This window comes from Chrysemys picta, chromosome 11, assembly GCF_011386835.1.
Source record: "Chrysemys picta bellii isolate R12L10 chromosome 11, ASM1138683v2, whole genome shotgun sequence".
Lineage (NCBI taxonomy): Eukaryota > Metazoa > Chordata > Testudines > Emydidae > Chrysemys > Chrysemys picta.
Window position 1 is genome coordinate 29,925,996 of NC_088801.1, and position 23,890 is coordinate 29,949,885.

A 23,890-nucleotide genomic window follows, 5' to 3' on the forward strand; every position below is an offset into this window, starting at 1 on the left:
CAGGAGGTCATCTAGTCCTACCCACTGCTCAAAGCAGGACCAATCCCCAACTAAATCATCCCAGCCAGGGCTTTGTCAAGCCTGATCTTAAAAACCTCTAAGGAATGAGATTCAACCACCTCCCTAGATAACCCATTCCAGTGCTTCACCACCCTCCTAGTGAAAACGTTTTTCCTAATATCCAACCTAAACCTCCCCCACTGCAACCATTACTCCTTGTTCTGTCATCTGGTACCACAGTCTAGATCCATTTCAGCAATCAAATCCCCCCTCATTCTTCTTTTCTGCAGACTAAACAATCCCAATTCCCTCAGCCTCTCCTCATAACTCATGTGCTCCAGCCCCCTAATAATTTTTGTTGCCCTCCGCTGGACTCGTTCCAATTTTTCCACATCCTTCTTGTAGTGTGGGGCCCAAAACTGGACACAGTACTCCAGATGAGGCCTCACCAATGCCGAATAGAGGGGAATGATCACATCCCTCGATCTGCTACCAATGCCCTTACTTATACAGCCCAAAATGCCGTTAGCCTTCTTGGCAACAAGGGCACACTGTTGACTCATATCCAGCTTTTCATCCACTGTAACTCTTGGGTCCTTTACTGCAGAACTGCTCCCTAGCCATTCGGTCCCTAGTCTGTAGCAGTGCATGGGATTCTTCTGTCCTAAGTGCAGGACTCTGCACTTGTCCTTGTTGAACCTCATCAGATTTCTTTTGGCCCACTCCTCGAATTTGTCTAGGTCCCTTTGTATCCTATCCCTACCCTCAGCATATCTACCACGCCTCCCAGTTTAGTGTCATCTGCAAGCTTGCTGAGAGTGCAATCCACACCATAAAGATCATTAATGAAGATATTGAACAAAACCAGCCCCAGGACTGACTCTTGGGGCACTCCGCTTGATACTGGCTGCCAACTAGCCATGGAACCATTGATCACTACCTGTTGAGCCCAAAAATCTAGCCAGCTTAGGAGATACTAAATGATTCATCCCTTTAAAGAAAATCACACTGTAAAGCTGCCAAATTTACTGAAACATTTTTTCATTTGCTATTTAAGTGTAATTGTCACGACTTTCAGGTACACAAAGGCAGATTTTACTGTTTGTGTCTTTAACTTTTTTAAAATGTTGCCTACAATAATCGGTTCTTTGTTGCAGATTACATTGTCTATTATTTCTCTCTGTGTGCGTCTCAACTCATCTAGTTAGACCTAAGCCTGTGATGTATTACTTTATAGGTTTAATATTGTTAAATTAAATAGAAAATTGTCCAAATGACTTACATAATGATAAGACATGTGGTGCTCTTTGCATTGTCAAAATTCTTACAAATTATGTATCTTATGGTTTACTTTTCCCATTCTTAGAAAACATACAAAAACCATTACATTTCTTGTAGCCAAATTGACCTGTTATAGGAATACTTTCTAGCTTTTTGGACACGTGGATCCCTATGATGAATGCTGTGATAGCTCAGAATTCTATACAGAAAATGTTGAGGTATTTTGCTACACTAATAATGAGCAGTTAACAAAAAAGGTACCCTTTGTCAGCCACAGAGGATGTAAATCTTATAGACTACCTTATATATTCACAACATCAGTGAAGCAAAAAGAGATAAATTTTAAAACCATAATATCTATATAAGGCATTCATTTCCACAACCTTTTGCCAACAAAAATCAGCCGAATTTAACCCAACACTGTGAATTTAGAACTAATTTTGAAGATGTTTTGGAGAATCACTTGGTGATGGTTGGACACATGAAGCCATACAGAAATGTTTGCTAAGAGAGATTGACCTGACATATTCACAAAGTATAGACACTGTCTGGAGAATGCAACACAACACACAGAGAAACTGTCCCAAAGTGAGGATGATGCACACCAAATTAATGTCATTCTGTAAACGTTGGACTGAGCAAACAAATTTTAAATATTCTCACAGTGGCCGAACAAACCTTTAACCATATGACTGCTGTTTCAAGGGAAAGTTGTGTCTGAAGTCCTGTAAGACAAGACATATATATGTTGTATGTGAAAATCTGTGACAACTTCATCAGAAAGAATAAAAGAATTAAAACTGTGCATAGAGATCTTGTGCTAGTGACAGTGACTATATACATCCATAGCTATCATTTGAGGAGAACTGCAAGTGGTTGGCAATCCTTTAAAAATGGAACAGAACATGGTCTGCAGTTGCCATTTCCTCCTCTAAAGATCATCAAGAGCTATTTAGAGCCATGCTAAATATTACAGTAACTTCAGACATACAAACAGAAGAAAAAGGTGATGGCAATCCTGCATGTTGAAGATGGAAAAAGATAAGCTATTTATGGCTATTTGCTATAGAGCTGGATTGTCATCCACTATTGGTAAGGAGGTGGTTTGGGCATGGTGCTAAAGCATCAGTACAACATGCACTTGACAGTCATGGAAATGACTTACCAAGACTTCCAGAAAAAGCTGTTATAGGTTTCACTGGTGGCATGGGTCAATTAATAACAGTGGAAGAAGTGTGCCAGTTAAATTTTAAGACAGCCCACCCAGTTCCACATGCTCTCAGGTCAAAAGATGAACCAGGACTAGAGAAGTTAGAGCTAGAAGGAACTGTGAATAAGGCAAATCACAGTAAATGGGTAGTGTCAATTGCAGCTACACCCAAGAAGAAAAGGGTTGTAGAGATCTTTGTTGCTACCAAATTAATACTTGATCCTATTTTAAAAGTAAACAAATACCCCTTATCACAAACAAAAGATATTTTTACCATGAATTGTGCATTAGCAGGTGGGTAAAGATGGACTTGGATCATGCTTATTTACAGATCACGCCTCACTGTGTACACCCGTAATGGACAGTTTCAATGTAATAGAAAGCTTTAGAGTAGCATTAGCTTCTGTCCTATAACAAAGATCCACTGGAAGAGATCCCTGGAATTGTTTGTGTTGCTGAGGCTAGACATGCCATGGGTCATGGTAATGGTAAACAAGGTTAAACGTAAAGAAAATTGAGAATTGTACCCATGTTGTCGATCAAAAGGGCCTACATAAGTTAGATGATAAAATTATTGTTGTAAAGAATGTCCCATGTTCTACAAACATTGCACAGCTGCATTCCTTGGAAATTAATAAATTACAAGCATTTTTTTCCAAAACTTGCAACAGTCCTGAATGCTCTGTTTCTGAAAGATTAAATACAGCAGCAGCTAACCTGTGCCGAACTAGTTAAGGAAGATAGGAATTCTAGTGACCTAGCACTTCCCCAGAGATTGGCTTGTGATGTCTCACCCCAATGCACAGGAGCAGTTATGTAATATATTCTGCCTGACAGCTGTGAAAGACCAGTTTTATTTGCATCTTGTTTGTTAACATCAGCTGAAAACAATTATGTGCAAATAGATAAAGAGACCCTCCATTTGGTTTGGGGAATTTTAAGAAATTTCACTGGTATTTATATAGTTGACATTCTACCTTAATAACAGACCATCAGGCTGACATCTTTATTCAGTCCCAGAAAAGGTATTCCCAATAATGACTTCTGCATGTTTGCAATGCTGGACTTTGTTCTTTGGCAAGTACCAATATGAAGTTGGCTATAAGAACTCAGCAAAGCATTCAAATGCCTATGGACTGCGCCAACCACCACTGAATAGTCTAGGATCAGTTTACAGAATACATTCAATGGATTTAATTGACACATCTTAAATAGAGACTTTATGAGGCATCTCTGCAATGTTGAAGTGAGTAAACGGAGGTCTGAACACAGTTGCAGTCTCTCCCATTTTACTGTTTGAGGACACAGAAAAATTGTCCCTATGTGGGGGCCATTCAAGCAGTCACCTTCAGAAAGCTACAACAAGTGTTGAAAATGCTGCATGTAAGATATCCAAGAGATGATTAAAATGAAAACTTCGGCAAGAACCCATGTTTGGTGGCCAAACATGAACAGCCCAATAGAAAAGTTGTCCAAATAATGTACTGCGTATCAAATGTTACAGAATGCACCAGACAAGGCAACAACCCACCCGTGGGAATAGTCAAGGAGATATATACATATATATATATATATATATATATTTCATGACAGTGCATATGCATGGATTTCATGGGACCTTTTCAGAGCTAAATAATACATTCCTGTAACTGATATCTGCTCAAAATGGCTGCATATATTTTCTGTGTCATCTACATGAGTGCATCTAACTGAAGTCCGACTCACTTTGTTTACAGGGGGTGGGGGAAAACCTCAAAGCAGGTACCAGTGATAATGTTCAATTGTTTGCTTCATCAGAATTTCAAGAATTCATAAAGTTAAATGGAATCACACATCTAACCATGGCCACATACAATCCATCCCACAATGACCTGACTGAGCAGTTTATTCTAATGTTGGAAGAGAGTATTTCAGCCTAGGAAGTCAGAAAAGAGCAATCGGAAAACGAAACTGGTCAACTACATTAAAAAATGTTTCTTGTGGCAGCGCTGGACAGGCACCACCTGTTTTGTAAGAAGCAAGCTCCCAATAAACAATACACCATATTACAGCAAGAGAATGGGAAAAGAGATGTTCATGGAGACCAAAAATGAGTCAGTCACAGTTACATCTGATGCTTTACACAGTACATGATAGAGATAACAAAATCCGCTGCAGAAACAAATCTATCACATGTAGCAAAGCTAACACCTAACTCTAATTAATTTGTTATGAAAGTTCCAGAATTAACACCGACAACACTATCACTGAACTGTGAGTTATTTAGTGTCTCTCTTTTCTTTGGCTATCCCTCAATGTGAGGATGTCTGCCTGCCAAGGGGGTTCATTGGTGGGTTTTAAGGTGGCTGAGGAGCCCAATTCGTGCCCTGCAGATTTTCCCACAGAAGTGACAGGTGTAATCTTGGAGGAGATATGGTTGTTGACTGGAGTGTTGTGCCCTTTCTTTCCTTTGTTGCTTTAGTATTAGTATTAAGTAGGGAAATGGAGCAAGACCCAACTACAGACATATCTTCATTTGATGACGATATCACAGTTCAGCAGGGTCAAGAAACTGCACCCAAAGAATCACAAACAAATCATCCAGGGAGTTTTTCAAGTCCTATCCATTTAGAGAGTATGCCTATGCCTGGCCATCAGACAAATAATTTGTTATTCAATAAATTGAGATTATACTTAAAGGTGTTGTTGCATTCAGGTCTGTGCAGTATTAAACTTACACAAGGTTACTTACATGACACATCACTGATGTAGGACAGTGTTAAAGCAAAAACAAGTAAAGTTAGTGTTTTTAGATGAAAGAATATAAGTTATTGGCATAAGTAATATAACTCCCCCAATGGTATGTCTATAGATATAGCAAGTCACAGGATGTTCTTTCTGTTTGTTAATAAAGTTAGTTTGAGACTGGATCTGAGCGTGATTATTTGTGTATGTGTGCGGGCATGACTCTCACTGCAGCAACTCACTAAGAAAGTCTTAAAGTTAGCTTAGTGTTCAATAGACTCTGTTGCCTTTGGTCTTCCACACATACGTCATTTTCTGTCTTTATTGGAAACTCAACTTAAAGCCAAATTCAGAATTCGGGCAGTACATGCCCAATCTAATTGATGAGTTTTTAAATTTGTTTACTTGCTCCTACTACTGACGGGGGGGGGGAGCAGGGATAGCTCAGTGGTTTGAGCATTGGCCTGCTAAACCCAGGGTTGAGAGTTCAATACTTGAGGAGGCCACCTAAGGATCTGGGACAAAATCAGTACTTGGTCCTGCTAGTGAAGGCAAGGGGCTGGACTTGATGACCTTTCAAGGTCCCTTCCAGTTCTAGGATATCTCCATTAATTTAATTTAATTTATAGTGCTCCAAGCACACAACACTAAGGCTATGTTTAAACTTCGAGCTGGAGGTGTAACTTCCAGCTTGAGGAGACATACTCACAGTTTCCTCAAGCTGGAAGTGTAGATATACACTAATAAATAACCTTCTCAAAAACTCAGTGCTTTGCAAAAGCATATGGCCCATTTTGGTTTATGGGAGAAGTTTGTTTATTGGAGGCACATGGAAGTTGAATGGCTTGCCCACAGTCAAACAGCAAGTCAATGGTAAAAACTCCTTATTACCATCCCTGTGCTAGCTGCACTGTACCACAGCTGCTTCTATGAAACAAAAGTGAAAAACAGTTTTAATTATCTAAATGACACAGATAACACCTATGTAACTTTGAATTTTATTATTCAGAGGTAGTGAGTTGAAAGTAGAAAAGGAATCAATAAAGAATAATGCAGAATGCCAAGCCCTCCAGAAGCCAACATGACAATTCTAGAACCTTCCATATAGACAACTGCCTTCCAGTCTCATCTCCTTTTGCATGGCTCAGTTTAGCAACAGCAGGTTTTGGCTTAGCATATGTAGGTGAGTATGAGGTCTCCTCTCAAGAGCCCATGACTCAATTAAAAAGTTGCATTCACTGTGAGGAAAATAATGCTTTTTCCTCTCTTGCTTGCTGCATTGCTGGCCAATACCCAGGCAAAAGGCTTTTAGTTCCAAACTGCTCCTTCACTACAGAAATAAACACTGGGGGCGGGGCGGAGAATCTCTGCCAGCTCCTCAGCCAGTGTAAATCAGAATAGCTCCATTGACTTCAATGGAGGAACACTGACATACATCAGGTGTGGATCTGAACCTTTGTATGTTGTTTCTAATGTCAGCAATAGGATGCTAGTGACACTGAAGCAAAGTTTACAGAATGTTACTGAAATTCTATCAAATAGCAAAGTAATAAGAGGGGAAGAAAGCAGGGAAATATAATGTGAAGTTTTCAGTTTAAAACATTTTCTGACTTCAGAAGAGTAAACCTTAAAGCAAAACGCAGGTATTTTTAGCAGGCACTGACCAACCCCTCATTCATTTTTCACATCTTCATTCACATATCTTCTTCTTCCACCGAACATACTCTCTTCATTTTCTTTAAGCCTCTTTCCTCTCTCCAGGCCTTTATCTTTATTTTTGCATTTCCACCATTGCTGCAATTCACTAACTGTCAGGAAAGTAGTTGCAATCATCTCTGCTTGGCCATATCACCACAGCTTACCTTTTCACTTTGCTACATTTTTCTATTCTTCCTCACTGAATTTTTTTTTAAACCAGCTACTATCTTCTAAGAGGTTCCTGAACAACCTGTTTGGAACAGTAGGTCTAGATTTGATGACTGTTCATGACAATCATGGAGCCTCAACTAAAACTTCAGCTGCAAAAGAAGGAATAGCTTTCACCCCAGAGAGAAGGATGTGAGCAGCTTATCTTTTGAAACTGACATTAATGGCTCCCCTCAGCTATCACTGATTGTTCCAAAAGGAGTTCCTCCAGACCAATCTTGATGGGAAAGTCAAGTCTGCTTCCAGACATGGATCAACTGAGCAATGCAGGTTTAAAATCTTAAAGTGCGATTTAGTGATTAGAGTCTGGGAGTCAGGATACCTAGATTTGATACCGGACTGTCACTGATCTTGGGCAAATCACTTAACCTCTTTGTACTTCTTGGAGGAAGTTTGGGTGCAGGAGGGGGCTCAGGGCTGGGGCTTGGGGTGTGGGAGGGGGTGTGGGTTCTGGGAGGGTGTTTGGGTACAAGAGGGTGCTCAGGGCTGGGAGGAAGTTGGGTGCAGGAGGGGGCTCAGGGCTGGGGCTTGAGGTGTGGGAGGAGTTTGGGGTACTGGCTCCAGGATGGGGCAGAGGGTTGGGTACGGGAGGGTGTGAGGGGTGCAGGCTCCAGCCGGGCGGTGCTTACCTCGGGCAGCTCCCAATCAGTGGCGCAGCGGGGCTAAGGCAGGCTCCCTGCCTGCCCTGGCCCTGTGCCACTCCTAGAAGTGATGGCACATCCCTGAGGCCCCTGGGGGGGGAAAAGGTGGCCTCTGTGTACTGCCCCTGCCTGCAGGCACCATCTCCGCAGCTCCCATTGGCCGCAGTTCCCAGACAATGGGAACTGCAGAGTCGGCGCTCGGGGTGGGGGCAGCACGCGGAGACCCCCCATTCCCCGCCCAGGGGCTGCAGGTACGTGCCGGCCTTCTGGGGGCAGCATGAGGCCAGGGCAGGCAGGGAGCCTGCCTTAGCCCCGCTGCGCCACCAGACTTTTAGCGGCCTAAAATCTCCCAGTTTGGCTTCAGTAGTCTCCAGGAGATAGAGCCCAATTCCGGGAGACTGCCAGCAAAACTGGAAGGGTTGGCAATCCTACACTACAAGTGCTAGCTGTTCATTCTATACCAAGTGACAAAAAGCCTGAACCTGCATTTCACCAGCTCTACAAACATAGAGCTTTAGAGCTAAATTAGCCTCCCACAGCAGTATGCACCTTACTTAGTCATTGTATTACACATCTTTGTATTTCACAAGGGTCTCTTATCATCATCGTTCACCCAATTTGTTTGTTAGAGGTAGGCTTTAAGTTAGTTACATATGCATCAGTTTCTTCACAGCTCTTATTACAAACAAATGATTTTCAGTAAGTAATATTTTTTCCCTGGGGTTACAGTACTGTATCTTTCTGATTTATCTGTCCTAGATTGAGGTGTCAAATAGAGAAGGTTTTGGGGAAAATTGATAAATTAAACAGTAATAAGTCATCAAGACCAGATGGTATTCATCCAAGAATTCTGAAGGAACTCAAATAGAAATTGCAGAACTACTAACTGTGGTAAACTAGCTGTGGTAAACAGCTTCTGAACCAGATGAGTGGATGACACAGGCTAACATAATGCCAATTTTTAAAAAGGCTCCAGAGGCAATCCTGGCATTTACAGGCTGGTAAGACTAACTTCCATTCCATGCAAATTGGTGAGGCGTGATTTTCCTTTACAACAGCCATGCTGACTCCTCTCCAACATATTACATTCATCTGTACGTGTGAGCATTCTGTTCTTTACTATAGTTTCAGCCAATCTATTAGGGATGTCTTTGAGGGAGTCATCAAGCTTATGGACAAGGGTGCCCTGTCCCTTTGAAGGGTCTGGCACTGGCCACTGTTGAAAGACAGGATAGTGGGCTACAGGACCGGCTCCAGCTTTTTTTCCGCCCCAAGCGGCGAAGCGATTGAGCTGCCGCCGAAGTGCCACCGAAGAGAAAGCGAGGCACTGAAGGACCCGCCGCCAAATTGCCATTGCAGACCTGGACGTGCTGCCCCAACAATGGACGGACTGCCGCCCCTTTCTATTGGCCACCCCAGGCACCTGCTTCCTTCGCTGGTGCCTGGAGCCGGCCCTGGTGGGCTAGAGGAACAATTGGTCTGACCCCCAGTATGGCCATTCTTGTGTTCTTATCCATAACCGATGACAAATGCCCTTTGTCTTCTTACCCTGCATTGTGTAAATGCCTTATATACCTAGAATAATGTACCTACCAGATGGGAGAGAGACTACTCTTTGGACATTAGGTGCTTCCTAGGCAGACCCAGTGATGTGAAAATGTCACACTGTTGCCTAGCATGATGCCTTATTTTGTGAAGTTTTCTTGTAAATCCAGTGGATATGGAAGAAGTAATCGTGCCATCTCTGGTTTGATGTAATTCCTGACACCATGCAATGTTTTAATAAACACTCAAGTGTCAAGTTCGTCAAGAAAGAAGACATTATTGTTCTAATAATTGCATGAGAAAGCAGCTCATACTTCTGGAACATTCAGTTTAGACAACAGATACTTAGAGACTTTATACAGACAGTAGCATAGCCAACGCTTTACTTGAACCTTGATAGCTATCCTTATATCCCTCCCCTGCACCCAGGCAATACAGACAACATGAAGGTGAACCAGATCTCACTTTCTCAGACACAGCAGTATGCAGGACAGATCAACAGCCTCCTACTGGCAGCTGGGGTAAAGGGCAGAGCTAATTATGAGGGACACACTTTGCCAGTAGGGGGTGGGAGAAGGAACAGAGTAGGAAGGAGCTGAGCCTGCCAGCTAGAACAGTAGCCAGCTTTGACCAAAGTTGCTCCAGCCCTTTCTGATTGCTGCAGCTCTTAGTTTACATGGTAATCTAGGGGCCTTGTCAGCATTTAGAGAACAGCTCCCATATATATTCATGTCTTAATGTTGACAACAACATCATCTGTATGACCCTAGAGACATGCACCATACATTCTTGTGTTATGCTGAACGGTGCAAGGCTGCATGATATGGAGGAACAAGCATAGGGCTAGGCGCTCTAATCCTGGGTTCCGCTACTGACTTGTGTGGCCTCAGGCACATAATCTTTTTGTCTCAACTTCCCATCTGTAACATGGGGTGCAATGGGGGGCACTCACCTCTTGAGAACCTCCTTGCAGCTGGGTGTGATATTACTGTTCTTTTCTCCCCCCTTGGCAACCTTGCAAGCTTCTGGCCAATCTTGGTAGGTCTTTCATGGCTTGGCCCTCCAGTCAAGTCACAAAGTGCAAATGAACCCCTTCCAGGGTAGTAAAGAGTTCAATAAATGAAAAGTCCCCTGAAGTTCAGCCTCAGCTTTGAGCCCTTGAAATTCAGCGCTCTGTTCAGGCTCTCAAATAAACCCTGTTCCCTTCTTGGAGTTTATTCCACTGTAGCCAGTATGGGGACCTAGTCCCACCCACAGCTCTGGGTTAAAATCCAGGGACCCTATAAACAGCAACTAAACACCGCCTGATTTTCGATTGTTGCTGCTTCTTCCCTGAGCCTCTTCCGACTTGGCCCCTTTTAGCATCACCCTTGCCTCAGGGTTAAGGTCTTAGGTTCTCTCTCTCTCCCTACAAATCCAGCTTAAACAAATGCGTCCAGAAACAAACTGGTTGTCCCTTGAGCTGCTTTGGCAAGAGATGAGCATCTTTCCTTACCCCTCTTGTCCCAGCCAGGAACTAACCTGCTGAACTCCTGCAGCTCCTTTTATCTGAGCTTGCCTGGCTCTGATTGGCTGCTTTCATGAGGCCTTTCTAGAAGGCCTGAAGGACCCACCTTCGCTGCTCCTTTCCTGTCACTTTGCTGCTTCCTGGGGTAGGAGTAGGAGGACTGCAAGGCCTCCTGTAGGGAGCTGTAAAAGCCAGGTAAGCCACATCACATGAGGTTACTAAATATTCACCCACCTACCTTGCAGGGGTGCTGTACTAAAACAATTAATAGCTTTGAACATGTTATAATATATAATTATATCAATGCTAAGTGTTGTTAATATTTGCTAGATACCACCAGACACCTTATCCTCCTTGAATTCATTCAACATGCAGCACTCATGGAGTTAATTAAAAATACAGATTTTTCACATTTTCTCAGAAGAGATCAAACGAGTGTCTCAAAATACAAATGTAAAGTACTAGTAAGGAAAACTAATTGCTCATTTTTCAATTAGATTATGTTTTAGGGATACAAAATTGCATATTCCATTCCTATACATGTTCCCTGCACTTTTTAAACACAGAACAACCCATTATTAAGCTATTAATCACCTCTTTCAATTAATTGCTCTAAAATTACCCAGACTTTAGGAGTTGTGTTGCAATTGAAAACTCACTGATATTTGGCAAGGTAAAGTTACAGGCAGTAGTAATTTGAGACAGTTGGGCTATTAGCTGCTGTTTCGAATCTCAATTATGCTAAAGATGGATAATTACAAACAAAACAAACTTGTGATCCTACATTAGTAAGTACATTTCTTTTTTACTTTATGAAATTTACGAGCAGTTTTTCAGCCACTGGATTTAATTTCCACATGAAAAATTGACCTTAACAGTATGAAGTATGGCTACAAGTAAAAACTGTGTTTTCAATGAAGAAAATAAATGCATTTCCTGAACACCGGCTGTTAAAGCTAATTGATTTATTGGTTCTCTGTATAGTGTACTATTGTCTTTATACTCATGGGACAAGTAAGCTCTTCAGAAGAAAACTAAATTCTGCCACACTAGCATGACAGCTGAAGGGGTTTTTAATATGTGTGGAGCTAAAAGAAATCTTTCTAGAATAGGTGGAAACTAACTGGATGTACCTGTTGGCTTATTGGATGTGTATTTTTAATACCTTAATATTCTTGGAGAGTTAATAGTGTTGGTGGTCGGGTACTTCCTTTTAATCAGATTCCTTCCATAGGACAATATTTATTCAAGCAAATGTAAAATACTTTTCAAAAGAAGAGAAATACGAAATTCCCATTTTTTAATTTTAAAGGAGTTAGTTTAAAACTCAGGAAAAATGCAAAGTTTAAGCAAAAATATTTTTCCTGTGTTAGAGAAAACAATTTTAAAATTCATGGACTAGTCAAATATTTGCCGTTATCTCCTACCCAAATTTAGGTTACTATGCAAATTAGTGTCTATAAAATGAAAGAAAATGGCTGTAGTTGGACTCAAACCCACATAATATTAATAAAAAGGCTATGAAGAAAAACAAATAAAATGAAAATCAATTCAAGGATGTTGTTCTCTAGATTCACTATTAAAATATAGTATTCCAGAGATCCATTGCTGTCTCCATAGGAAAGATGCAGATAACGGATTTTTTCTTTTACTGTAAGGCATATTAAGGGACAAATTCTACACTCAGCTATGCATGTAGGGGTCCCATTGATCCCAGAGGAACTCCCATGCATACATGAGAGTAAAACACAGCTGTAATGTTGTGCTTTGCAGAGGAGGATGTGGCAAGCATTTAAATATGTCATTTACCCCTCATACTTTTTAAAGTAGATGTGAAGGGTGTTTTTATCTGCCATTGGCAGTTTCAGTGGGTCACAGTTGTCAATGTCAATAAGCAATCATCAAAAGTTTTTCAGAGGTTTACTTCGGTTTGGAAAGTTAAAGCTTCCAGGTCCAGGAAAGTACATCAAGCCAGAAATCTGATTGTACTTGTCTTTATCTCAAGATTTCTAGACCTTTCCAATTGGTGGATGGACCAAAACATCATAAAAATGGTGCTTCTTGAAATAGTTTGCTTCCTCTGCTTCTAGTGCTAGCTGAATGCAGGAAGTGCAGGCAGAAGCATAAGAAAAATAAAATAAATTAATCTCACTTTTTGTGTTTCCAAACAGGCTCTGTATTTCAGACCCAGGTGACAGGGAAGTATGTAAATGAGCCACCTCCGCAGAATGGCAAGAAAGCAAAGAAAAAGTGAAACAGCAGCCAAAATATTGTTATAGGTTGGATTAAACCTCATTTAAACTGGTGAGTGTGACCGCAGCCTCTCATTTAAGATAGCTAAGAGGCAGTTAAGCTAAGCAGTCCCTGCTGAAAACCAAGGCATATGTCAGTCTACTCAGGAATTAGAACTGTGAGGGCTTCATTGAGTATGGTTTTGGATAAGGGGGCAGGGCCAGCTCCAGGTTTTTTGGCGCCCCAAGCAAAAAAAAAAAAAAGTTGCCAAAAAACAAACAAACAAAAAAAAGCCGGAGTGCCACCCCTTAAAAAGTGCTGTCCCAAGCACATGCTTGGGATGCTGGTGCCTAGAGTCGGCCCTGGGAGCAGGAGAGAGACAGACAGAACAACAAAAGCACCATGAAACAGCAGGAGCAGAAAGCACCAGCATAGCCTCACAAGCACTGTAGCTTTCCTGAGGAAAGGCCTAGAGAGTACGCTTTTGGGGGTTCTGGCAAAAAGAGGTGGAGTGAACAGGGACACACTCTAGTTCATTTGATTCCTCCTATGTTCAGGAAAACAGGACTTTGTACATTTAATCTTGTAAATAAACAGAATTGAATTGAAGAAACCTGACTCACTCATCCATTTTTCCTCGCTGGAACAACCTGCAAGACCCCAAATTTGGCTAGCTGCCTGGATTGAAATAACTAATATTTTCTAGCTGGAAGGAAGGGAAGCAGATAAAGTATTACAGATGGTTTGTCCCTATATTTTTTTTTAATTACTGCCTTAACAGACCTACTAAAGATAATAAGCCCCTACAATTTTGTGGACTAAAGAAAATGAACAACTCTCTAAGGAGATAAGTGGTTGTGTTAATTTGCCATTTGTCAGAGGGCAGATTTTGAGATACCAGCCTGATGTCTGTCAACTGGGAAGAGGCATTGTGGTAAACCAAGAATTCACTGTCTTTCAGATATTCCCAAGAGAACAAAAACACTCCCAGCTATAAAACAGACAATTGAGGATTACGTTGTAACCTCCTAGGGCAAGAAATCAGTGTGATCACAAACTATCATCTCTTAAACTGAACGAACAATAGCAGCAACTTCCCCCTTCCCCCCAAAAAAATACCATAAATTACTATGTTGTACTTAGTACTGCAGACATACAGCTACCAAACAGACTTCCTGGCTTCATGTGGAGTGGGGAAGACCACTGAAGTTGGGAAAGCAGGCTCCCCCAGCTGGGGAGGTATATGAGGATGCACTACCATCAGAACTATGTGAGAAAATCAGAAGAATTAAAAAAGAATAGATGCAAGTGATTTAGAAAATAAATTTTTTTTTAAATGTCCAAAAAGACTGACAGGTTTCAGAGTAACAGCCGTGTTAGTCTGTATCCACAAAAAGAAGAACAGGAGTACTTGTGGCACCTTAGAGACTAACAAATTTATTAGAGCATAAGCTTTCGTGGACTACAGCCCACTTCTTCGGATGGGCTGTAGTCCACGAAAGCTTATGCTCTAATAAATTTGTTAGTCTCTAAGGTGCCACAAGTACTCCTGTTCTTCTTTTTGCAAAAAGACTGAGGGGAAGAAGTAGGAGGATCCTGAGGAAAGGAGAAATTCCTAATTACTAGAAACTTGGAGCCAAATCATCTATGTGGGAGTGTTACAAGGCTTGGAATCCATACATGTGAAGTGGGCAGGGGCTGGGAAGAGAAGGGACAATCATTCTGCATTGGACTGCCACCTCACAGTGATTCCACAGTCCTTGCACTGTAACCTCCCCTCTGAATGGGAGAGGTGTTGAGTGCTGTAGATGGTGAGGAAAGGGAAACCCATGGAGCTGTGTTGCCACACAACGGGAAGGAGCCAGGAGACATTCAAAGGCACAGGGCCTGCATAAAGCTAGGCCTTGCCTATAGTGGGATACTGGTGTTTAGTGGGCTAGTTATGCGTAGGAGCAAACTCCAATCACACACAATGAAGTGAAGTAAATTCTGCAAGTGCAAACTGCAATTTTGTAATTGAACTGACACGTGACACCTCTCCTTTCTGAATATAACACCTCCCTCTCCCTAAATAGCCCCTCCTGCTACAGCAAACTAATAGTGACAGTCCTAACTATAAATGGTATATATGTATTTGATTTCATTACAGTAACATAGGATACTTCCACTGAAAGCTTCCTTTATTAACTATTAAATTCTTTTAATAGTTAATTCCTTAAATCATTAACATTTAATCAAACCCAAGTTTTAAAACCCTGACTCTTATCACAGTTAGTACCTATAATCCTTTTTTCCAGACTAGATGTTTCCAAATCATGTTAAATCTTTCATCTTTCTTCTGGTCAATTTCAAGGTTTTTACTGAATCAAGTAAGACATTCTTTAAACCTCTCTACTTGGTTTTTCAAGCTTTTAGTCACTTCCCTAGTTTAGATCAAGCTATCAAAATTAGGCGACCATTCTGCGTTCAGCCACTTCAGTAACTCTTTTTTTTAATGAGAATATCATAATGACAACTGTCTTCTTATTATTTTAATGCATGTAATAATTTACATGATAAGAACTGCAAAAGTCAGGCTATTTTGTTTTACGGACTATCAACAGCCTTATGACCTTGAAACTAGTTAAATTGTAAAAATCAGTGAGTCAGTTTAACAAAAAAGCACATATTTAGCATAATTTTATCAACTTTGGCTAGCCTTATGAAAAAGCAGTTCTGTCTAGATAGATAAATGTATGCTTCTGATATACTTTATACTATAAAGAAAGTTTATTCTAGAGAGGTACGTCATGTGAGAGTAGCATAAAAATGATGCTGCTGAGCTGCAAATGTGGGATGTTAAAAACTTTTTTAAAGGATTAGTTTTACTTTAATGTTAAATAAAGTTCCTGAATATACAAATGACAGAACACCAACCCGCAGTTAATTCTCTCTTAAAATGTGAAACCAAAGGAAAGGTAAAGAGGAAGAACAGTTAACCTCTGGTGACCAAAGGTGCACTTGATCTGTTATTTTGTATTCTATACTCTTCAAAAGAGCAATATAAACAGAATTATTTATGCCCAGCAAAATGTTGCTTAATTACTTATGCACCACTGTTTGCTTGTATTTTAAGCTCTCTCTACCACCCACAGGCAGACGTTAAACAGCTGCTAAAAGCTAGCTTTAGTCTTGCCTGTTTGAAATTAGCATACTTGAGCTTTGAAAAAACTTTGTTGCCAATTTACATATGCATAGAGACTGATATTTAGAATCACCATATGATATGTCCCTCAAGAGCTTTTCTTATTGCCTCCATCCTCAGGTCTCAACCTAGAGACTGTAAATCTAGCAGGTGATTAATTCTATACCCTTGAGAAACTAGCAATTAGCACTTGCAACCAGTAAAAAATTGTCATTTCAAAACCCTGTTTACTATGCCCGTGTATTTTCTATGAACTCACAGTTAACTCTAAATAGATGTATATGGCAATAGATTTGCAGTCATTTCTGTCTCTTTATCTAAAATATAATATAGCTCCCAGCTAATCAACCTATTAAATATACTGAAAGGGATTAAATAATTGACATTCCTTTTTTATATGAAATAGCGAGATGTAGCAAGCATGAAAACACTATACATGATGTTTTATGTTACCAAACCTTAATCAGCTCATTTCAACATGATGACTTTGTAGGGTTTACCTGTTCTGTGTCAATTCTTATCTCTGATAGCTGAAATTACCGTACTTCCAGATGTTCTTATGCATTATTGAGGTCTTCTGCAGTAGATGCTGGAAAAGGTAAGATAAGGTTTTATTTCTTTGTAGTAGTCACAACATTGAGATCAAAGACAGTAAAGTGCAGTGCTTAGTATTGAAAACTATGATGAACTTAACATTTATTTTCAAGTAGCAAATCTATCATAAAAATGCTCATCTATCTTCAGTTAACTATTTCAAGTGTAATCCATTGGACTAATACTGAACATTTTTAAGGTGAGGGGGAAGTTTAATAGAAAGAACATTTTAGTACTCATTAAATGTGTGCTAATCACCAGTGTACATAATAAGAACATAACACATTGCAAAGCTATACTGTGTTAGTTCAACTGAAAACTTGCATTGAAGAAAAAAGCTATGTGTTGAAATAATTTTGGAGATTAATTTATAGTTAATAGGGATTTTGGGGGCCGAGGGGGGAGTTAGAGGGCCAGGTTTCAGACATAGCAAAATAAAATCCTATGTCATGTACAAGTGTGATTTAAAAAGAAAAAACAACTGCTGCTTCAAATAGTAATTAGTTACATGATGTACTAAAGTGAAGTGAAAATGTTAGTTCCTTTTACAGAACATTTCCATAAACCAGATAGAAGTTTAGTGAATATAATTAACATTTTCATTATATTATATATACACATACACGTGTGCGGATATGCACGCACGTCCATGATCACACAGAGAAATTATAGTGTGTAACTTCTGTATAACCCACTACTTATATAACACATATTTACTGTACTTATCTTTATTAAATTATGTCTTTTTATTAGTGATCTTCAGTTAACAAATATCATTGCCTCCTAAAAAATCCCAAGAAGTAACATTTAAAGATTTTTGAAGTACACAAAGGCAAAACTTAGTTTAAAGAGTTTGAAATCTACATATTTCCAAACTCTCACTTTTGTCTAAAAACAAGAAAGTAGTGGTTAATGTAAAAGTGGTCACTAATGCAAATACTCATTTTTTCTGGTTGCACAAATCATTAGGCAGTCTACTGCAGAAGCCTGCTAGACTTACTTTCCACTAATTACATCATCAGATCATCACACTGTTAAAATCAGTTGCAGAGAGTACTTGTACACAACTAAATCCCTGCTTCTAATTACTATTTTAGTCTCTTTTTCCTTGTGACATGTTGGTGATAGATCATTATTTTTTCAGCAATTTGTTCGCATTTATATGCAATATAATTGGATCTGATTAATTATTATGATTAATGACTGCAGAATTTCCTTGCGAAGCTATTAATACTGGTAGTATCAAATGAAAGACATGGACAAATTAAAGCCAATGGAGTCCTGTTGCTTGTACTTACAACGCCTAGGCTAGAATAACCCTTTGCTGTTCTGAGCACTACAATAAATATGGAGATCTTATTTGGATTTCCCTACAAATCTGTATGTTTTAAGTGATATTAAAACATAACTAATGTGGGAGGAGAGATTCAGATTTCATTTTAGGTGAACTATTGTACTGTAAATTATATATCCATGGGTATATTTTTTAATGAGTTCAGCAGAATTACTGTAGCAGCATTGATTTAAAGCAGTAGAACTATAGAAAAAGAGAATAAGACTGAGAAATGCTTTTGAATAACCAAGTAGATTTATCCATTTTTCAGGTTTGTTTTTTGTTATGGCTTGGTTTGGGAGAGGTGGAAATTTAGAACAAACATGATAATAAATGCAATTAATTTCTATTAAATGTCATATTACAAAATTTCCAAAGGACATATTTATGTAGTGCATGTTGTATTTTAAATTACACTCTGGCTTAGAAATAGGATATTACATGTAAAAAAAGCAAACAATGACTGAGTAGCTTAGGGGATCGACTTTCCTGTTACCTCTGGGACCTGACTTTAAATCTGGCTTTGAGCAAACTGAAGAAAAATCATTTCAGTCTAATGGCAGTCATATATATATATATATATATATAAAATCAGATAGCATGAGTTCCAAGCAGGTGGCAAAAAGCTTTAGGGGGAAAAAAAGTGTCCAGAATCAGATGTGCTTTGAAAGTGTTCTGATTTGGGAGAAGATAGTGATTTTGCTTGAGTGTAAATCTCCAAATGTAAAGACTTTGAATGTGATTTTAATCTGTAATAAATGGCAGCAGCCCTAATCAAATTCTGAGCCAAAATAAGGACATTGAGATTTTGGGTGCAATGTTACTGAGACTTTGCAAAGGAATTTATTTTAGTACAGAATCAGAAATATAGACAATAGCAGGAGGAACTCACTATCAAATGAAAGATTTTTAAAACCTCTGAGGGAATATAAAAGACACTATAAGAATGCCTAACTTTAATGTTATGGTCAATACAATACAATGTGAGAACCAAAATGTGAGAAATGTATGAAAAGTGCATTGAAAAATTAGCAAGATTTCAAATATTAATAAAGCATACTCTATTCTAATTTAATAGATCACAAAATAAGATGGCTAGACACATGGAGTCTTTCTTGCCACGTGTACAAAGATGCCAATTTGTCAAAGATCATATCAGTCAAAACCACACTAGCAATGTGTCTAGTGAACCCAAGTGATTTCTCTGCATATTGTAAAGTCATGTTACACAGTTACTTGTAATAAAAATGTGTTTTCTCATGTAAGTGCATACTGGTTTCATAATCTTGCCACTCATGCTATGTGTAGTCTACATTTTAAATCAGGTATATTTCCTCTTTGCTTCTTAGGAAAAAAAGAAATTAATTCATATAAAAAACATCTTGAAAACCCTGTGTTCATGGAACATGTCCGTGCCAGTTCTTCATTTCAGAGGGCTGCACTTCACAGTAACTGAAAATGGGGAACAGACCATGAATGCTACTCAGTATTTGATCACTGCCCCAGTCACACAGACCAGGAGACAAGATAATAGGAGGTATTCACACTTTCATAAGAAAAATGGAACAATTAGTAACAAACTGATTAGTAACATCATTAAATACATGTTTGAAATACCATTAGGAAAATTAGTTTTGTGTTAAATTTTTCTGATGAAACGTGTAAGATGTAGTAAAATAATTTAATTTTCCAATAGGAACATCTAATAAGGCAGAATCAACACAAAGGTTTACCAAGAAAAAAGGTTTTGTGTGGTTTCCTTAATATGAACATTTTTACCCAATCTGTGCTTCCTATTGCCTATTGTTTACATAATGGGCCAGATATTCAGTTGGTGTAAATCAGCTTAGTTCCATTGAAAAAGAAAAAAACGATGTCAATGGGGGTTTTGCCCGAAGGGAGATCCAAAGTAAATATTACTTTGTATTCTGTTAAACACTCTAGAGGCTCTTACACCCACTAAATAGTGGGAAATGTCAGTGTTTTGATACCATGAGGGGACATTCATTTATTAATTCCTAGTTGAAATGGAATTAAGCATACCATATTTTCAACAATACCAAGGGAACTACAAGGGAAATCATTATTCTTGCACAATTACGGGAAAGTGTTTCCCTGAATTTCAATTTGTTAGATCATGGAATCATATTTGGATCATAGTTAGAGATAGAAAAGGCCTTATTGCATCATCAATCATTTCCCCCACAGTGCAAGATTGTTCTCTTCAGTATATTTTCCTAGTGTTTGTCCCAGTTTTATTTTGAAAGGCCTAAGCAGTGAATTTCCATCATTCCCCATAGCACAGTTCCACAATCCACTATATCTCACTTTCAAAATATAAGATTCTCAGCCTCAACTTTTTCCCTTTCTTAATTTCATCCCATTACTTCTAGTTATAACCCCTGGACAATGTGAAATAATTTCTCTCCAGCCTTGGCCTTTACACCCTTTTAATTATTTAACAATTATCATCATACCCTCTATTCTGTAACTGCCTAAGCAAGCTATACAGATTTAGATATTTTAATCTTTCCTTATAAACTAATCCCTTTAATTCCTGATAAATATTGCCAAACTGGAGGAAGGCCAGACAAAAAATTTCTGGTATTGGAGATGTACAGAAATAAATGCAATATTTTAGGTGTGGTATAATTACAGGCAAACATGAGGGACCATTAACATAAATCTGGTTTCTAATATACAGACTACATTTATATTGATTTTTTTTGCAGCCATAATTGCAAACTCATGTCTAATTTGCTGTCCACTATCACTACAAGTTTCAGAGTAGCAGCCGTGTTAGTCTGTATCCGCAAAAAGAAGAACAGGAGTACTTGTGGCACCTTAGAGACTAACAAATTTATTAGAGCATAAGCTTTCGTGGACTACAGCCCACTTCTTCGGATGCACTACAAGGTCTTTTTCACCATTACTTTTTTCAGGTTTCTTCCTTCAGTTGAATTTCACTGTTTCAAATGATTTTTCCCATATGTACTTGCTTTCATATTTCATTTTGGTATTTCCTAATCTTTCTAGGTCCCCTTGCATTAGTTCTCTGCTCACAAATCCCTTCATAGTATAGCTTCCTGTGAGAATTTCATTAGTGGGTCATTAACTTGCTCTTTTAGATGCTAAATAAGATCAGTCCTAACACCACTCCCTGAACCACCCATTATACACTTCCACTCCAACTCAGTACATTCCATTTAGTTAGGGATGCAGGGTTTACAGCAATATTACTATGGGAGGAAATGGCTTCTATTGCTTTGCTAACTCAGTAATAGCAGAGGTCTGTTTGTGAAGCACTGTCAGAAAGCATCATTGCAAAGGACTCTGAAAACGAGAGGTTAAGGGGAAAAGCAGAAAGGGTGGGGGAAATAAACTACAGCCATCATTGAATAAAAGGGGAAATGTTTTATTAGATGAAGTATTTGGAATGTGACTCTCATAGCAACACAAATGAGTAGCTCTATTATGTGGCTTGTCAAATGAGATCATATGGTCTCTGATCAGAAAGGGCATTAACACAGCTTACTTTTTTCCAAGGCTGCAGTGCACATACAAACTGTGCAGTCTGAGGACTTCACTCAAACGCATGCATGTGTTTTAGTACAAAGATGTGTCTATTTTGTACCTAAATTTAGAGGCATCAATGAAACCTACCCAGAATAAACAACAATGGAGCTTTTATAGTCAAACGAAACACTAATAGTTTCCCATCCTGCTAGATATGTGCAATATTGTATTAACTTGCTACAATACTAGTCTAACACAGAAATATTAGCAAATTTCAGCATTTTCAGCTATTTCATTATCTCTTTTTCAAAACTGCAGGAAATTCTTGATCACATTCAGCTGAAAAATACATGGGGGATGATTCTGATTTCAGTTACATTGGTTTAAATTAGGAGTAATTCCACTGAAGTCAATGTTGTTACAATGGTGAAAAAACAGTGAAAGTGAGGTCAGAAGAAGGCCCTATAACAAGCAGATTGCTCATTTAGTCTCATTGCTCCATATGTAACGGGACTGTTGGCCCCTTAGTAAAACTCAGGGGGGGGGTGTTGGTTGGCTAACCAAAAGGAAGGGGAAGGGTTGATGGGAAATCAGGACCCTGAGACTGACAGTCCCCAGGAACAATGGGGAGAGGCCAATGCTCCCGGTCAGCCTGATTGACAAGGGCGGGCAGGCTAATCTGGGAGTAAGGTGGTCATGGTGGGTCCCATTCTCCATATGAGCTGGAATTGCCTGGGTCAGACAGAGTGGGGCCGAGCTAAGGAGAGACCAGGGGCTCAAGCTGAGCTGGGGAGCAGAGCTGTGCCAGACCCGGAGGGGACAGAAAAGCAGCCCGGGAAGCAGGTCAGTGCTGGGAGCAGAGTCACAGAGCAGACCTGTGCTGGGAGCAGAGCTGTAGCAACCAGAGCCAGAGGGGCCGAAGAAGCAGCCCAGGGAGCTGGAGGCAGAGCAGCAGCCGTGCTGTGACAGAGTAGAGCTGGAGCTGAGGCAGAGTGGTGGGACTGGAGCAGTCCGGAGCTGGGTGCGGTGACCAGCTGGGGAAAGCAAGGGGGACCCTTCGCAGTGGGCCCAGCGCAGGGAGATGCCCCCAGGCAAGACGCCTTACAGACCAGACTTGGAGGGGGATCATAACCATGATGGGGTGGGGGCAACGCTGGGTAGAAGGGTCCTGCCACCTAAAGCCTGAGGGCGTGTGGCCACCGCCGGAGCAAGTGTCCGACCCGCAGCATCCCTGCAGCACAGCCAGAGCCTGAAAAGGAAGCCTGGGACTTGTGAGGAACAGACTGTGAACTTCCATTACATTTCAGAGACGCTGGTTGTAATGTCCCCGTGCCACAGAGCGGGGTGATGTGTTTTCCTTTAACCTTTCCCTTTTTTCCTTATTTTTTTAATTGATTGCTGTTTAATAAATTGTATTTGCTTTGAACTGTATGTGATGATCAGTGGGTCAGGGAACAATCCAGTGCAGAGAGAGCACCCAGGAGTGGGGACACCCTAGCCCCTGCCCTAAGTGACCACAACAAGGTTGGGGGTTGAGCCCCCCAGGAATCCTGGGCCCAGCCTTGTTGGGGTTATGAGGACTCTGCCACACAGGAGAGTGGAAGGGGAGCCTTTGAGGTCAGGCAGGCCTCTGGGTAAAGGAAGTGGGAGCGAGGACTCAGATCCTTTTTCGCTAGCCCACTTCACCGGGGTAGTGCATAAGCCAGGAAAGTTCCCCACAATAGTGGGACCATTTCCCCACTTACACATAGCTTAATGCCAGAAACATTCTTACCAAAACGTTCCATAAGCAGAGAAAATATTTCCACAGCAAGCAGCTGGGTGAACATGCTTTTATCAGTTTTGTTACACAAGTAACAAGTTAAAAGAAAAAAAAAAAAAAAAAGAGGGGACAGGTGATTTTAAAATTTTGACTTCATTTTTTTGTTGCATTCCACATCAATGAAATGCGATTTTCTTTCCAGGAAAAAGCTTGAATGTGTGTCTGCAAATTTCCACTGAGCAGCTCTGTGAAAACCTTGAGATTTGGTCCTCCACTCTTTTTAGTACAAAGATCCATGTTAGTGGAAGTGATCAACTCACCAACATCTTGTAAATGCACATGGAAACCTGTGTTCACATGCAAATATTTGTGAAACAGAAAATGAGAGTTTGGTGTAGCTCTATTCTCTAAGCATTAAGAATGTATTTTGAAATT

The 23,890-nt window shown here is 40.0% G+C and overlaps 1 long non-coding RNA gene across 2 annotated transcripts; it reads left to right on the forward strand.

The window, feature by feature from the left end:
- Positions 1 to 10,285: 10,285 nt before the first annotated feature.
- Positions 10,286 to 19,708, forward strand: LOC135974249 (uncharacterized). 2 transcript variants are annotated; one of them, XR_010591474.1, is made up of 4 exons: positions 10,286 to 11,029; positions 13,006 to 13,138; positions 16,781 to 16,848; positions 19,527 to 19,708. It is a non-coding gene; the product is annotated as an uncharacterized LOC135974249 (long non-coding RNA). The 2 variants fall into 2 exon arrangements; XR_010591475.1 differs by lacking the exon at positions 19,527 to 19,708 and adding an exon at positions 19,256 to 19,373.
- The last annotated feature ends 4,182 nt before the right edge of the window (positions 19,709 to 23,890 follow it).